Source organism: Drosophila tropicalis, unplaced genomic scaffold (genome assembly GCF_018151085.1).
Source record: "Drosophila tropicalis isolate 14030-0801.00 unplaced genomic scaffold, ASM1815108v1 contig_393, whole genome shotgun sequence".
Taxonomy (NCBI): Eukaryota; Metazoa; Arthropoda; class Insecta; order Diptera; family Drosophilidae; genus Drosophila; species Drosophila tropicalis.
Genome location: NW_027172855.1, coordinates 603,561 through 619,534, shown reverse-complemented (window position 1 = coordinate 619,534; position 15,974 = coordinate 603,561). Strand labels below are relative to the sequence as shown.

General features: G+C 34.9%; 1 protein-coding gene across 3 annotated transcripts in view; it reads left to right on the top strand.

Annotated features, from left to right (window-relative positions):
• kek3 (kekkon 3) overlaps positions 1-15,974 on the top strand; it is a 35,625-nt gene that overhangs the window by 46 nt on the left and 19,605 nt on the right. For 2 of the 3 annotated variants that reach the window (XM_068284486.1, XM_068284484.1), the window contains exons 1-2: positions 21-69; positions 2,253-2,727. The gene's annotated coding sequence lies outside the window, so the exon portion shown is untranslated. Of the gene's footprint in view, positions 1-20; positions 70-2,252; positions 2,728-15,974 lie in introns of those variants that run through there. The other variant, XM_068284485.1, reaches the window with a different exon arrangement.

Genomic DNA, 15,974 nt, shown 5'->3' with positions numbered 1-15,974 from the left:
ATTTGCTGCTCCGTTCGTGAAATGTATTCAAAAATTGCCAAAGAAACCAGCAACTCGAATGATCATCAAGTGCGTTATAAGAGTGTGTTGAAAATCAAATTTCTAAAAATTGTTCGAAATGGTGCCACCAACAAAAAAAAAGAGCAAAAAGTTGAAAACGAATTAATAAATAGAAATGAAAAGAAAGTGTGAAATGGCAAACCTTCTCTGCCACTCTCTGTGCATATGTAATTAATTTCGTCTTCTTTTTTGACGTACTCAAATTGGCCAACATCAAGACTTTTAAATCAATTTGTTCAAATTTGCATTTTCCTCTTTTTTCGGTTTCATTTTATTTATTTTTTTTTTTTCGGTTTTGAAAAGGGGCTAACGCGCCTACAAAAGCAATTTCATTTACAAATTACAAATTGATGGGGTAGACAGAAGGGCAACAACGGCGGCAAAGGCACAAAAAATGCCTACCAGAAGCAGCTTCTGACAAAAAACAAAAGGAGCGGTTGGGGTGGTAAATCGTGAAACCAAAGGAAGCCAACAAAAAAGTGCGGGGGCTTAAATTCATTTCAATTTGGTTCGTGGAAAGTAACACGCCTACGATTTAATGGATTAAGTGGTTTATTTAGAGAGTTATCTATGGGATAAGTCACGAGGATTAACAGACATTGACTGTATTTAGGGGCCAAAGATTACGATCGAAGTTAGTCTGATGACTGGCACACGAATTATAATGAAAGTTGGCTCAATGAAAATTTGTGAATATTGGAAATTTTCAAATTGCCTTTGTAAGGTGAAGTTTTTGAATGATTTAGAACCAATTTGTGGCTTTGTGTCTCTCTTCTTAGTAGAAGATATTTTAGTATAAACTCGAAATTGGAAAGATGTAGAATTCATGTTAAGGCCAAGGCTGAGAGAATTCATGGTGAACTTTTATATCGGCAGAGTTTATGGAAATTTATATTCCAATTAATTTTCATAAATTTTTTAAGTATTGTTGATATTTTTAAAAGCATATTATAATACGGAAATACAGTAAATAAAAAGTATATTTAATTTTTTTTTGTTTCAACTTAGAACACGTTATTTCCTTAAATGTTTCTTTTATATTAGAGTTTTTATGCTGGCGTTGCTGATGGCATTGAAATAATAATCTTTTATATGAATTCATTTAAATCCAGTATTTAGATTTTACCTTAAATAAACATATCACAAAAGTATTCTTAAAGACTGCTGAAGTTCAAATAGTAATTTAAGCAACCTGAAAACCAAAATACGTGTAGACCATGCTTAAAGTCTCTTTAACTATTTGCACTTTTCTTTTATGTTTTTAAATATATTTTACTTCCGTTTTGTTGTGGCCATTATTCATTTCATTTTGCATTTCCTTTTCTTTTGCTAGCAGAGTTAATGTGGTGCCAAGAAATCTCGCATTTACACAACAAAAATTGTAATAATAATAAAATTTAAAATAACACAAAAACAACAACAACAAAAATTGAGGGCGGACAAAAAGAGTAGAAAAAGAAAGGAGAGAAATGTCTGAGACGTGCCTGGTATGCAAATATTTGCAAAACGTAAAAGAGACTAATAAGTGGAAAAACACAAAAAAAAAAAAAACACATAAAAAATGAAAAAAGGAGAAGGGTGGGGAGGCGAAGGAAATGGGCGACAACAGAAGTCCCTAAAGAGCAAAAGACAAAGGACAAAGGCAAAAAGAAGAAAGAAAAAAAAAAACCGAACAGAACAGGAAACTTTAAGGGGAATGGAAGTCAGAAGTTGAGGGGACATTGACTTTCTTGGGGTGGTTTCAAAGTGTTGGAAGAACAGGGAACACGTTAATGACCCTCAACAAATACTTCATAAATTTTGCTTGTTTTTTTATTTGTTGCATAATTTTTTTTGTTCTTTCTTTAATTTATAACAAAACAATATATAAAACATTTTCAATTGCCTTGGCCTCGATGGATGAAATGAAATAAATTTCATTGCATAATTCATGGCGTTGAGAGGTTGCCGGCGATGTAAAACAATGGGGAGGGGTGGGTAGCAATGAATAAAGAGTGCGGTCGGGGGGAGGCATTTGCTTGCCATTTTGTATGGTCATAAATCTTTTGACATATGGGTTGCCATTCCACATCATCATCATCATCGCCAGCATCATCATTCGTATTCGCATCCGCATCAGCACGAGAAATGAAACAAAAATTCAATTTTTTATGTTTCATTTTTGTTCTTGTTGGGCTTTGTTCGCCCCTTAGTCATTTAGCCTATAAACAATTCATGTAAAACAAAATAAATATAAAAAACAGAAAAAGAGAAGGAAAAACAACAAGCAGACAGAAAACAATTTCTAAATAAAGTGTCCAAAACAATAAACAGAATAAAAACGTTTTCAAAAGACAACAAAAACAACAATGTAGCATTAAAGTGGCAGCAACAGCAGCGACACTAACAACATTTCCATCAGCAACATTTCACTTTGGCTAATACAAAATGTTAGAGAACAACAAATCAACATTGAAAACAACAGCACTAAACTAAACTAAGCAAAAAGTTTACTAGAATCAACAATAATAACATCAGCAGTAGGAACATCAGCAACAGCTACAAAAAGAGCAACATCTACAGCCAGACCACCAGCAACAGCAACATTGCCAGCATTTTAACGAGTCGCCAACTCACATTCGGTTGACTTTTTTTACAACGAATTTTTATTATTGCATCTGCCAGCAGGTAAGTTCATTTTATGTGTCACAATATAAAACAAACAACGAGCCAAATAAAAGCTGAATAAACGAAATGTTGACCAATTTTATGCACATTTTGATTTCAAACGTTGCAAGGTGTTAAAAATAACTTGACCTGGGTCAAGATTGTAATGATGGATTTATAAAACGTAAAATTCTTCAAGTTAAAGTAAAATTAATCAAGTTAGTGGAGCCTAAAGGGTTGCGGTTGTATAATATGCTAAATAATTGTTTTGGTAATTTGTTTTTTCCTCTTGAGCTATCTTCTGTGTTGTTGAAAACTTAAATAGGTTGAAGATCATAATTTTGTGATGTAAAAGGCAAAATTCACAATAGGTATCATGGTTAAAAAATTTATTTATGTGTTGACTTCAACATTCAACATCTACGTATAATTAATTTTTGAAACAATAAATGTTTACTACAATATCTTTTCCTATTAAGTTCAATTCGGAAATAAATTTCTGTCTGAGCTGTTAAAACTTCTGGGATTCGGAATTGTATTGGCGTTAACAAACTTTAAGTAATTTAGGACATAAAAACAACTTACAATGAAATATTTTAATAAATTAAAATTATTTAGTTTTGATCTATTAAATGATTTAATTTAATTTAAATCTGTTTCCTACATTTATTATATTTTAAACTTAGTCTAGGAGATAGAAATAACTTTTTAAAAAATGTTGTGCTTCATAATCTTGGAAAATTTTCCTCAATTAACCCAAGATACTGACTATGGGAATAGTTATTATTTCTTCAAAAGCATCAGCTGAAATGGAATTGACTTTGAGAGCTAATTAAGCACTTGCCTCATTAAAAGCCCTTAGACACATTCAAATTACACTAAACATAGGATAAAAGTTCAATTTAGTTCCTTATTCTAGTTTTATTAAACTTAAGTGTTAATGCTTTAAGGATTCTTAGGAGGAGCGTTCAACTGTTGGTTTACGTTATAAAAAACAATTCTAAATAAAACTTGAAACCAAAGAATTTAATTATCTTAGGCGTAAACACAGCGACTAAACACGAATCTTAATTAAGTTAAAAGCACGAACATGAAATTCGTTCTTGTCACTAACCAGGAGGCAATTTTGGCATACATATTCAACTCTTTTTCACTCATATCGAATTTATATGGGCGAGGGAAACAAAAAGAAAGAAAATTTGTTGCCCTCTCAATTAGCCTGTTCTTACACCAAACGAAAACTTAACCCTCATAATTAAATGCAGGCCACACAGCCAGAAAGCACACACGCAACATACCAATGCCTTTTGGCTTTGCCCTATAACCACATAATTAAGCGCCACTTTAGGCTAAACACACACGCACACACACACACACACACACTAATACACGCCCACATCCGCAGTAGCCAAATATTCGCATATTCGTACATAACCCGGAGAGTGCGGCATGAGGTGTGAGAAATGCAGAGGCGATCGTCTTTCAACTAGAAAAAAATGCTGACAGATACCATGGGGCAAGTAGTTTGGCTAAGGGGGTTTTGAGGGTGAAAGAAAACTTGTTCAAGTTACTATTCAAAATGCTTTTCAACAGCAGCTGCCACACCAAAATCCCTTTTTAATTTTTCATGGCACACACACATACACACTCACACACAAAAAATTGTTAGTTGTTCGGTTCGTTTTGTTCGTTCACTCAAAGTCAACTTAAACAACACCAACACGAACAAAAAAAAAAAAAAACCAACAAAAATAGAGAAAGATGAGAAAAATGAGAAAAATTTTGAAAGCTAAAAGTCAGCTGCATATGCATATAAGACCAAAATGGACCCCATTGGCAAACACATTTCGCTCGTGCACACATCTTTGCCAAGTCCAGCAGCTGCCACTTTTTTTCTGTTTCAATACGCCGACAGGAATGAAGGGTATACGAATGGGTATATATGTTTATAAATTCGTGATCAACTTAAACCAAAGCTTTTCCCACACGGAAAGCAATGCTCATGCCGAAACCAACTAAATAAATATTAAAACTAATATTTTTTCAAGATTGAGTCTTCAGTTGAGTGGCTATCGTTTCAAGCAATGTTTGCTGACTGTATAAACTAATTAGTTTATAGTTATGCAAGGGTATTCAAAATTCAATGCATCGGACATTTTCATTCAACATTCTTAAAATTTACTCGAAATTTTATATGTAATAAGCGTGAAAAATTACTTGAAAATGGGTTTCTCTCTTTTTTTTTTTTTTTGGTTCGTATTCGAGTTTTGGGCTTGGCCCTTGAATGTATAAATATTTGCATACTAAATGGTTTTATTATTAACTGTGTAAACTTTTATCTAGGCATCTGGGGGGTAACAGCAGGGAGAAGAAAGGGGATGCAATAAAGACAAGCAGCAAGTAGCCTAAGCAATTTCCATTCATTCATAATAAAATGTGTGTGTTCTTTTTAACAAAGTTGTTAAAATATTTGTACAAAAAAACAAAAAAAAAAAAAAACCAACGTCATGAATGAATGCTGAGCAAAACGAATTAAAATGAATAAAGGAGAAAAAAGGAGAAAATCAATTAAATCTTTCACACACTCATTTTTAATTAAAATTCTCTCTATGGAGTTAAATATAATTAAGTTAACGCAATTCTGTTTTTTGTTGTGTTTGCTTTTTTAAAAGAGTATGCCAAGGAAATGTTGTTTGCCTGAAAAAACTTAACTCTGGGTTGAAAATAGTTCAACATGGACAAAAAATTCCAAATATACCATAAAGTATAGCATACTTTTAAGAGTTTTCAGTAAAGAATATTTGACCAAGGAATTAAATAGTCATAAGATAATATCCACAGTTAATGGAGAAGCAATAAATAAGATATTTTTTTTGGAAAATATTTTTTGACTAAATTATTTTTTTTCCTTTTCAGTTTTGTGACAGTTATTTTTGAATAAAAGTTAGCATACTTTACAGAGTCTAACTATTTAGCCGTTAAAATAATCCCATTAACCTATTCAATTTGTTTAGTAAATCTACCGCAGGAGTTTCCATTGCTTGCCATATTCTTCTCCCAACTGGGCGTTTGACGCCCACGTGCCGCTGTTTAACACTCACGTCAATAAAGCGCGAAATTTAAAGCTTGAATCTCATTAAAATGGTTTTATTGCCAAGGCGCCAGCCAAAATGGGGCAGCGAAAAGATAAAGGGGTGAGCCAGTAAGCATGTGTGTGTGTGTGTGTGTGTGTGATCTGCCACTGCTTCCATTTCGTTACACATTTATATTTCTGCTGCTCATCCGGCCAAACCGCTCGGCACAGCCCGGCCATAGTTTCCCATTGCCTGGTCCCAGCTTTAGGAGGAGCAAGACCAAACGCTGCGGGTGTCAATTTCATTGCTCGCTTGCTCGCTTTGAAGTTAACTGTATGTGTGTGTATGCCAAAAAGGAGTGAGCGCGCAATGATGAGGTGGCTGGAGCAAGAGGGGCTAGTGGCGGAAAAAAGGCTGCTGAAGAGCACAGACAGCGGTCTATCTTTCAGCACAATTGAAATCGATAGCCAGAAGAAGAAGTGAAAAACTACGGGGCGTATTTGCTGACTACCTCCACTATCCCATTTCCACATGGAGTATCTGTATCCATTCTGCCACGAAAAACCGTTCAACTCAATTTGCGGCTGGAAAAAGCAAACCAATAATTTTCATTTCTCTCTCTTATTTTTGTATTTTTTTCGTTGGCGGCAACTGCATATGACTTCTCTCAATGGGTTTTCTCCTATTGGGAAAAGTCGTTTAAGTGGAAAATTACACTAAAATAGACACACACACGGAAAATGCTATTTGTGGCTGACTGGTTGGTTGGTTGGCTACTGCTTCTGATACTGCTTGGCATTAAATTAACCAATGTTGCTTTAGGTTTGGCACATTGTGGGAAAGGTGGTAGATGAAGCTTAGGAACAAGAAAAGGTCACCCACAGCGGACGAACAGTTCATGACGTCATCAAGTCGTGATGGCCTCCGAACTTTTGTTTGAAATGCAGCGCATCATCACTGAAAACTTTGCATGGGAGAAAGGAGTCAGTGCGAATGTTAAAAGTAGATGTTCAATCGATCGAAATGAAATGACTTTTGGGAAATTAGCGACATGCCAATCAAAATTGTCATTAAAGAATACTCTGTCGTCTGTTTAATCGTAGAAAGTTTTGGTTTAATAGAAGAAAACTTATTGCTTTTTTCTTTAAATAAATGGATACTCAATGGGTGGTGGGTGTTATTTCCTATACTTTCTATAGCTTATATAGTGTTATTCAGGGCTTAAAAACTTCATTTAATTTCAAAATAAACTAAAAATCCTTTGTTTTGGACTTCGAAATGGTCAGAATATGTCCACGATAAAAATTTTCAGTATATTCTGATTTCCATTTTTATTTTTCGCTGTGTTGATTGTGATGAAAATAAAAACTCTCAAAATGGGAAAACCACTTAATAGCTCTAATCCAGTTGGAAAACTAATTTTGGCGCTCATTCGTTTCAGTTTTTGTTTGTGTTACTTTTCATTTTGTATTTGTGCAACATTTTGCTGATCCCTTTTGATGGGGTCATCTACAGTTTTTGCAATTATCCTGGATGAGGGCAAAGATCAAGTTAAACTAATATGCATTTTTCCATTTTCTATCCCAGAAAATAGGAAAAATGTAAAAAGAGAAATGTATGTATTAAGGCGGAAGTGCATTTTTGTTGGCACGTATTCATGTTTACCTAAATAACTACTCAGAAAGAGACAGACCGAGAGAGAAAGAAAAAGAAAGACAACGAGCTCTTGTTGTCCTTTTTTTATGATGGGCATACAAATTTGTGTGCCAAAAAGGATTTTGCTTACAAACGAGCGAGCAGAGTAAAAAGTGCAGAAGAATTGCATTGCATGCTTGAGGAGAGAAGAAATGGTAGCAAGTGCAGAAGCAGAAGCATAAGTAGGAGAGAGAGACTGGTGCAAACAAGGGAAGGACACAAAGCAAAACATAAGCCAGGACATGGACATACGTACAAGGATATGACGATGAGGATTTGTTTTGCCTGCCTGCTGCAGCTGCATATGATGATGATGATGAAGATGAGACGGAGGATGATGCTTATGCTCCTGATGATGATAATGTTGATGACAAAGAGGTGAAGGAGCAACATGGTTGGCCTGGCTCCTTTGGCTCAACTTATGTGCAGTCACGCTTTTGTCTACTTTTTTTCTGTTGTTGTTATCCTTGTGTCTCTCTTGTCTTGTCTCATCTCGTCTCGACATCAGGGCCTGCCTGACTGCTTGGTTGCTTGCAGGACATGCATAAGTGGCTGGCTGTCTGTCTAACAAAAACATTTCGCTCTTTTTTGTTTGTATAATATACTTCTGATTCAAGCAAAGTGTCAACAAAAAATTGTTATTGTCTCTCTTTCGCTCTGGTAGCAAAACAATTAAATGTCCCAAACTTTTATATGTTTTTCTCTTTCTCTTTTCGCCCTCCCCCCTCTCTCTCTCTGGCACTATTTTTGCCATGCTTTTGCATTTTTTATTTGCTTCAAACTGTCAAGTTAACTTGGCCTTTAAACTATTTTCCATTTATACGAGTATATATCCACATACATATATATATATGGAATTGTACATATATTTCGCACTGCACTTTTCACACTTTTCCTCTTACGTATATGTATGTATATATAAATTTTTTTGTTTTTACCTTGATGTCACTTCCAAATGAACTGTCAGAGTTGACTGAATGAGGACCAGAGGAAACAAAACGAAACGAAACGAATCTGTCACTGAATGAATGATGTTTTAATGGTACTTAAATTACACATATTGACTAAATTTCGACAATTTGAATGTGGAATAAAATTGAAAGCAACTCTTTAAGTATCCATAAATCCATCAATTAAATCAAATTTAAATTAAAGTGCTACTTAATCTTAAAATTACCTAAGATGCTTCTCAAAATATTGAAGAGAATTTTGTTTCAATTTTAAAAAGACTCAATCTAAATGTGTCGGTTAAGTAAATTTTTGGTGTGCATTTAGTTTTTTGGCTTTCGAGAAGATTTAACTTACTGACGATGATTTTCTTTTATTGAAAAAGTACCCCTTATTGATTGGAGGTGTTTCTTAGCCCTTAAAAGCAGACAGATTAATTTTAAAGATTACTCTTAAAAAAATCAATTTCTTCCACTCCCCAAAATTGATAATTTGCATTTAATTTATTAAAAATGTTGGTGAAAAGTTAGAAATTATTGAAATCTTCTATAAAAGACACCAAACATTTCACCTGTTAATCCAATTTGAAAGACTAATTTCCATTAATTGTAAACTTCAGGAAAACTTTTGAATGATGCAAATGAATTCAATTAGACTCGATTCCCATTTGCTGTTAAATCATGTCTATGAAAGCTCTCACACAAACTTATAACCGAGTTGAAATGCCTCCTTTGCGACTGTCTATAATCAACTTGGTTAACTTTCCCCCAGTTGGCAATCTGTGCAGTTGCCACCGTTCCCATCTGCCTGCCTGTCTGGCAGTTTGACTAATGAAATTTTTCGTGTCACCTTGTTTTTTTAGTGCCGTTAGTCTCAACTAATTCGACTTAGTCGTGCGTGTCATATTTATGTTAGTTGCTCGTTTTAGTTTCTGTGTCAACTGGGGTAGACACGTAACCCTCTCTAGCCACTTCTACTACCTTTTTAGCTGGCCCCCGTTTCATCTTTTACATTCTCTTAAGCAAATGCAATGCGTACTTCGTTTTTTGCTCATCATTTTACATTTTCGTTTCTTACCAATTAAGTAAAAATATATACAAATATACATACATACATAAGTTATATGCAAAATTCTGTCAAGGACATAAAAAAAATAAATGTGCATTTTAATTAAATTTTTTTAGCTCAAGCACATTTGTGCTCCCATTTCGCAAAAGGAAGTAATGGACGAAAGTGTTGGCGGGGCTTAAGGCGGGAATTGCGTATACGCCATGTAGTTCTCTTGTCATAAATCACTTGAGAAATGTGCGTTGTCTGGCCAGTGGTCTCAGATTGTATAGGGGTATGGAAAACTAAGAAAAAAGAGGGGCGTGGCATTATGTGTAACTGTGCACTAAATAAAATAGAGATACGTGCCAAAACAGATGGCAAGGAAGACAACGAGACACAGATAGAATGAGTGGAATTCAAAAAACTTTTCCTAGAGACATATTCTATTTCACTTTTTGTGAGGAGGCTTAGAGGGGATGTCTGACAGTATGAGGGCTTGAGGAAAACGGGAAGCATGAAAAGGCTGGACAAGGCATGCCAAGTAAAAGATACATATTAATTGCTGTTACAGGCAACCAACTTTTCTTTTCGTTTTCTGTGGTTTTGGGTTGCTGTTGAAATGCTAAACAGCAAAACTCGAACTTGCAAAAGGAAAACATGAAAACCAAACCAAAAAAATACACAAAACTAACAAGAAACCGACCAAGAGTAAGGAGAAAGTGTGTCTAGAAAACAAGCCGAGCGGAGATTTGCTTGGTCAGTGACGGGGTCAACAGGGGCCAGATTTGTTTAATCGATTATTTTCAATGGAATGAAACTGGAAACGGTCTCAATTTGTGTTAATTTAGGTCAATATCAAATTAAGTGAAATTGACTGACAAATCAAGAGTGGGAAAGGAGTCGTAAATCTATATCTATAAAATAGAGTGAGATTTTTATTACCACACCGAACATTTCACAAGCCGCTAAATTAAACATCTTGTTGATTTCTTTAATTTCGTTTTCATAATCAAATATTTCTCTTAAAGTTATCCTTTAAAAACTTGATTGGGGTTGCGCAAATGAATTAGATTTCCAAATCACTTAAATTCCAATCTTCTAACTAAGCATTCACTCCATGTGACTCAGCATCGCTTTCTCTACACTAAAATCGCACATCAAATTCAATTCCTTTCAATCAAAAGTTATCGCTAAGTAATCTTGGCTTCACTGCCACAAACCGTTCACGCTTTCACGCTGAAACTCTGGCATTGAAGTGAACTTCATCCTCCTTCAACATTGGCCATGTCATTCGCAATTGCAACGCCACTGGCACATCTCCTTCCAGCTTATCCTCCTCCGCCCACTTTCTACTGCTCGTCTTTAGCCAAAATGTTGTCTTGTTGAATTATATCACGCGACGCACTTAATCATTTGCGTTTTCTTTGGCGAAAAGTTTTTGCATGTCTCTCTGGTGGGGAAGATTTCCCCAAGATGGGCGGTGGGTTGCGGTTCTTGAAAAACTGTAAGTTAAAGACCACAAAGAGCTTGGCAGTGACACAACTAAAGTTAGTGGAATGTTGAATGTTGTCCTAGTCCGGGGCATATACATAGAGTCCATGTCCTTGTCTGTGGAAATGTAAGCAAGTGTCGCGCGTTAGTTATCTCTACATAGCTCTTCAATCCCCAATTCACCATTCTTACCATTGCGTTGGGTCAACATTTCACAGCTAACCACAATGAGCCACTTGAGAAAAGTTTTTGCTGGGGAAGCAACGAGAGACGGAATTTAACTAAGAACTTTTGACGTTTGGCGCCCGAAACAAAGGAAAGCAAACAGTTGCAAGAGTCAATAGAATTCGTCCACCATTAGATGCACTTAAAGAAATTTTTGAGGGGAATTATGTTTAAGTTTTTTTTTTTTTGCTCACAGGATTTATGTTTACTTTCTTTTAACATTTGCTGTAGTATTTTTTTTCTGTGTAATTTGGCCCTTATGTTACTTTTATGCTTGAATATACGGGTCGTATGATTAATATTAAAGTTTTCTGTGAAAATTAACCAACCACCCAAGTCCGAGTGAGGGAACGAGAGAAAGCATACGTTTTTTTTTGCGCTTTCTGAGGGAAAGAGTCAGAAGTGGAAGTCAAAGACACGCAAAAGGTTGCCCTCCTAAGTGGGAGGGTAAAAAGGGAAGAAGGCAAAAATGTTGCCACCGACTGTTGCCAACGTTTAAATCAGATAAACATTCTTTTGCTTTTCTTCCTTCTGGTGGTTTGCCTGCTTCTGCTTTCCTTTATTGTTGTTTTTATGCGGGTGATAGTGGTGCCTGGTTTGAGGGTGGAGGCGTGGCATTTTGGTTTTGCTGGTGTTATATAAAGCTGCAGGCGGCAAACTTAATTTCGGATTTGCTTACTTGGTTAGAAAGAGAAAAACAGAGATAGAGAGCAAGTAAGCGAATGAAATCCAAAAATTCTTCGGCTTAAATCTCTGACAAGTTAGTTTTGGCCCAACATCCTTTCTGACATGTTAAGTGTGTGGGTAATGTGGCGTATGAGTGATTTTTTTCCTCTTATTTTTGGCCTAACTGTTTATTAATTCATAAGCTTGCGGATTGTGCTTAAGAATAAACCTAGGAATTGGAGTTACATGGTTTTCGTTGGTATTTGTTGGCATCATTACCATATTCTTCAGAATCGGTTTAATTATAAATCTTTAAGGGTTTCTGTAATATGTTTAAACAGTTGAGTTTAAGCAAACGAATTCACAATGAAACAAAAAAAAAAGCTTACAAAGCTTGCTCCAACTGAAAATTAGTCTCTCTAGCAAAATTCTATGAATTTCTCAGAAAAAGCCTTGGGCAAAGTTTGTAATACTTTTATCTTATCAAATTTAAATTTGTCTATGAAAATAATGATAAGTAATTATATAATGGCATTATTTATATTTATGGAAACCACACTTTGAGATTTATAAAATAAGTTTAACTTAAACAAGGTTTACTAAAGTTAGTTAAGCAAAAACAGCTGCCACAAGGAGTAGAGGATTAAAGAAGGATTTGACTTTATTTTTAGATAACAATATTAGAAAAAGTTTGATAAAGTAAAACTTAATTTTGTCAAAGGAGCTTCCAATTGTATTACAAAAGTTATTGCCGACTTATTCGTGCACAAAAATCGATTGTCTTTTGTCACTTTCACAAATACACACACACACACACACACATACATACACAGAACGGCACAACATCCTTGAATCCTTGGAAGAAACAGTTTCCTCTCATTGCCTTCAGTCAATTGGCAACCATATTTCAATTTTATTTTATTGAAAAATTTTGGGATAAAATGAAATAAAAGGATAACACACTTACACACTCAAATCCGCACACACCCACATACACAACGGACACACACAAGCCTTTTTACATTTTATGATATTAAAGCGATTTTTTGACCAAAAGTTATTGATAGTTATGCTACACACACACCCACACGCTCACACACACAAAGGACTATGTATGTATACACATATATGTATATGGCCACACAATTTTTGATTTCGGTTTAAAAAAAATGGCAAAAATGGTTTTTCTCTTTTCCCCGAATTCTCTTGTTCCTTTATACTGTTGCAATACAAGAATTTTTGCATAATTTATTAGGAATATTTAATAAAAAATGCCACAAGGCAAACACATACAGAGCAAGCCGAGTTGGTCGTGGAGGGGATTCCAGTCGAATGGGGTAGTGGTGGAAGAGAAATGGCAGCCGCTTGGCAAACTTTACGCTTCGTTAGCTTCTGTTCGTTTCATTTTTGTGCCTTTTTGTATGTTGCGTTTCGAGCTACATTTTAAGCTTTGTTTCTTTTTGCCTTCTCTTTAGATTTTCACATGCATTTGCCTTGCTTGCATTTGCAATGTAGATTCACCCACCCTTTTACCTACATACATACCTACCCCTCGCTTATTCCACATACAAACCCACTACAGAGATTTTTTTTAAAAGCAAAAAGTCTCATGACAAGATGAAGCAGCAGAAGTAAAAACTTTTCTTATACTTACAATGTCAGTGAACAAAAAAGGCAAGTGAAACGTCATTGGAAGCATAATTGAAACAGTGTGTAGCCAAATAAAACCTAAAGAAAATACATTTCATTTGCCGGTAATACGATAACCAAAGGCGGTTTGTTTCAAATTTAAAATCATAAAAAGTCACTTGAATATAAGCTAAAAATTCAACATATTAAAATAGATAGATTTTGACGACATGCTAACAATAAAAAACTTAAATATCAGCACATACTATAGTAATTACAGATAGTTCGACAACTGAAATAACAAATATGTATATTATTGGATATTTTAAACCAACAAAAAATATTATCATTAAATGTTAAACATATTATAAAAATTGCTTTAAAAAATTTGCATTTTCACCTTTTTTTTACCTACTTAGAAAATGTTCATTGAGTTATGTCAAAAAGGTGGAAACCTTTTAACATAAATCATTGCGTTCCCACTCAATCACTCATTCACTCACTCACTACGTCAACGTCAACACACACACACACACATATATATATACACTAAATCCTTTTTCGCATTGATTTGATTTGAAATAGTTGAAGCATAAAGTGACAGCCTGAAATATCGCTTTACATGCGATGACAGAATCCACTTCCCCTGAAAACCCTCCAACTGGCAGAACTTTGCAAACGTTGCGTTGCTTTGTCTGATTAGTCAGTCCTGTCTCTTCACCCACACCATCTCGTTCAATCTGTCTGCCTGTATCCATGCTCTCATCCCAATCAAATGACATTACATCATTCTGCCTTTACACGCAACTGTGAACTTGACATTTTCGCATTTTGCATTTTGCATTCTCGCTTCTCGATTCGCACATTTTGCATTTGCTATGCCAGGCAATTTCATTGGCACCTTTTCAAATTGGCTCATGTATCCCCTGTTCGGCAAACAAATAAATTGTTTGTCATTGTTTGTCATTGTTACACACACTCACACACACACACACACACACAAACACACACAACACACACACACACATAAAAGCACACCAGTGAAAAGCTAAAGCTCCCATTAAAGGGTTTTATGATAGCCTTATCCCCTCTTATCCGAAGTATGAAATCATCACGTTTTATGTACCCACACCGAAAAAAATTGTGCAGCTTAAATTAATTTCAAAATTTGTATAACAAATGCCAAACCCCCCCTCCACACACCTAATTTAACTTTGCTTTAGAATCGTTCATTTGCCATTGCCTACTTTTTGGGGCTAGGACATTAATGTCTCATTTGTCTTGTTTCTCGTTTCTCCTCATCGTCTGCTTTTACTTCCACATCCTCGTCTTGGCAGCTGCTTAGTTTTACAAATTGGACATGTTAGACGGCCTGTAAAAAGAGAAGCCCAAAAGAAGAAGAAAAACCAAAAGCCAAAACAACAACAGAACCATCCAAAGCATAAAAAAACAAAAACAAAAAGCATAAAGTGGAGATGAAAAAAGTAAGGCAAAATGGGCAAAAAAATTTTTCTAATCTCTTGCTTTACGCTTGACTACGCAGATGTTTTTTTTTTTTTTTTTTTTGGGTGTTTGTGTGTGTTTTTGTTTGTATGGGTGTTTCTACATTTTAGACCTATCAAAATATCTATTTCTTTTCTTTTTTTTTTTTGTAAAACAAAACACAACATATAGATTTCAATACACAAGTACAGTATATATTATTTAAAGAGAAACCAAATGAGAGGCAGATCAGGGAAAACAGAGAAAAAGACTGCAGAGAAAATTTCAATCAAATCAATCAATAAATTGATAAATTTAGGTTCCTGATTATAGAGAATTTCGCAAGTTCAAGACTTTTTCATAGACCTCACTACTCAGATCGACTTACTGAGCACACGGACCATGATTTTGTTCGTATTTCTTTTATAAGTGGTTAACACTGTAAGCTAGACGAAGCCCTTTCACATCTCGGTGTTAACAGACACATGCAAAAGCCAAAATATTTGGCAAGTCAATATATCAAAAAATATTTATAAATAGGTACATATACATTGTATACAGTTGTACATAACGAAATGTGTATATATTGATATAGGTATGCAGAGATTTTTACGAACCCAAAAAAAAAAAGAATACTCTTTCAGCAATAACAACAAAACCTCGCACCAAGGAGAGAGTGGAATTAAGAGCAGATAAAAGAAAAAACTAGAGTATCAGAATAAAAGGAAAAGGCAGCAACAGTAAATGCTCTATCTTCATCTCACACTTTTTCAGTATTACCTCTTTTCTAGCATTTATTCACACTTTCAGTGAATGCATTTTTGGCCGTTTATTTGGTTTTTATTTTATTTTTCCATTTTCCTTTTTTAAAACAAAATACATTTTACGCCGAGACAAACTAACAAACATTAATCAAAAGTTTGCGGTTTGGGTCTGAAGGATGCTTGGCCCCTAACGGGCAGCTGCTGCGGCTCGTCCTTTTATTTATCTCGAGCATTCTGATATCCT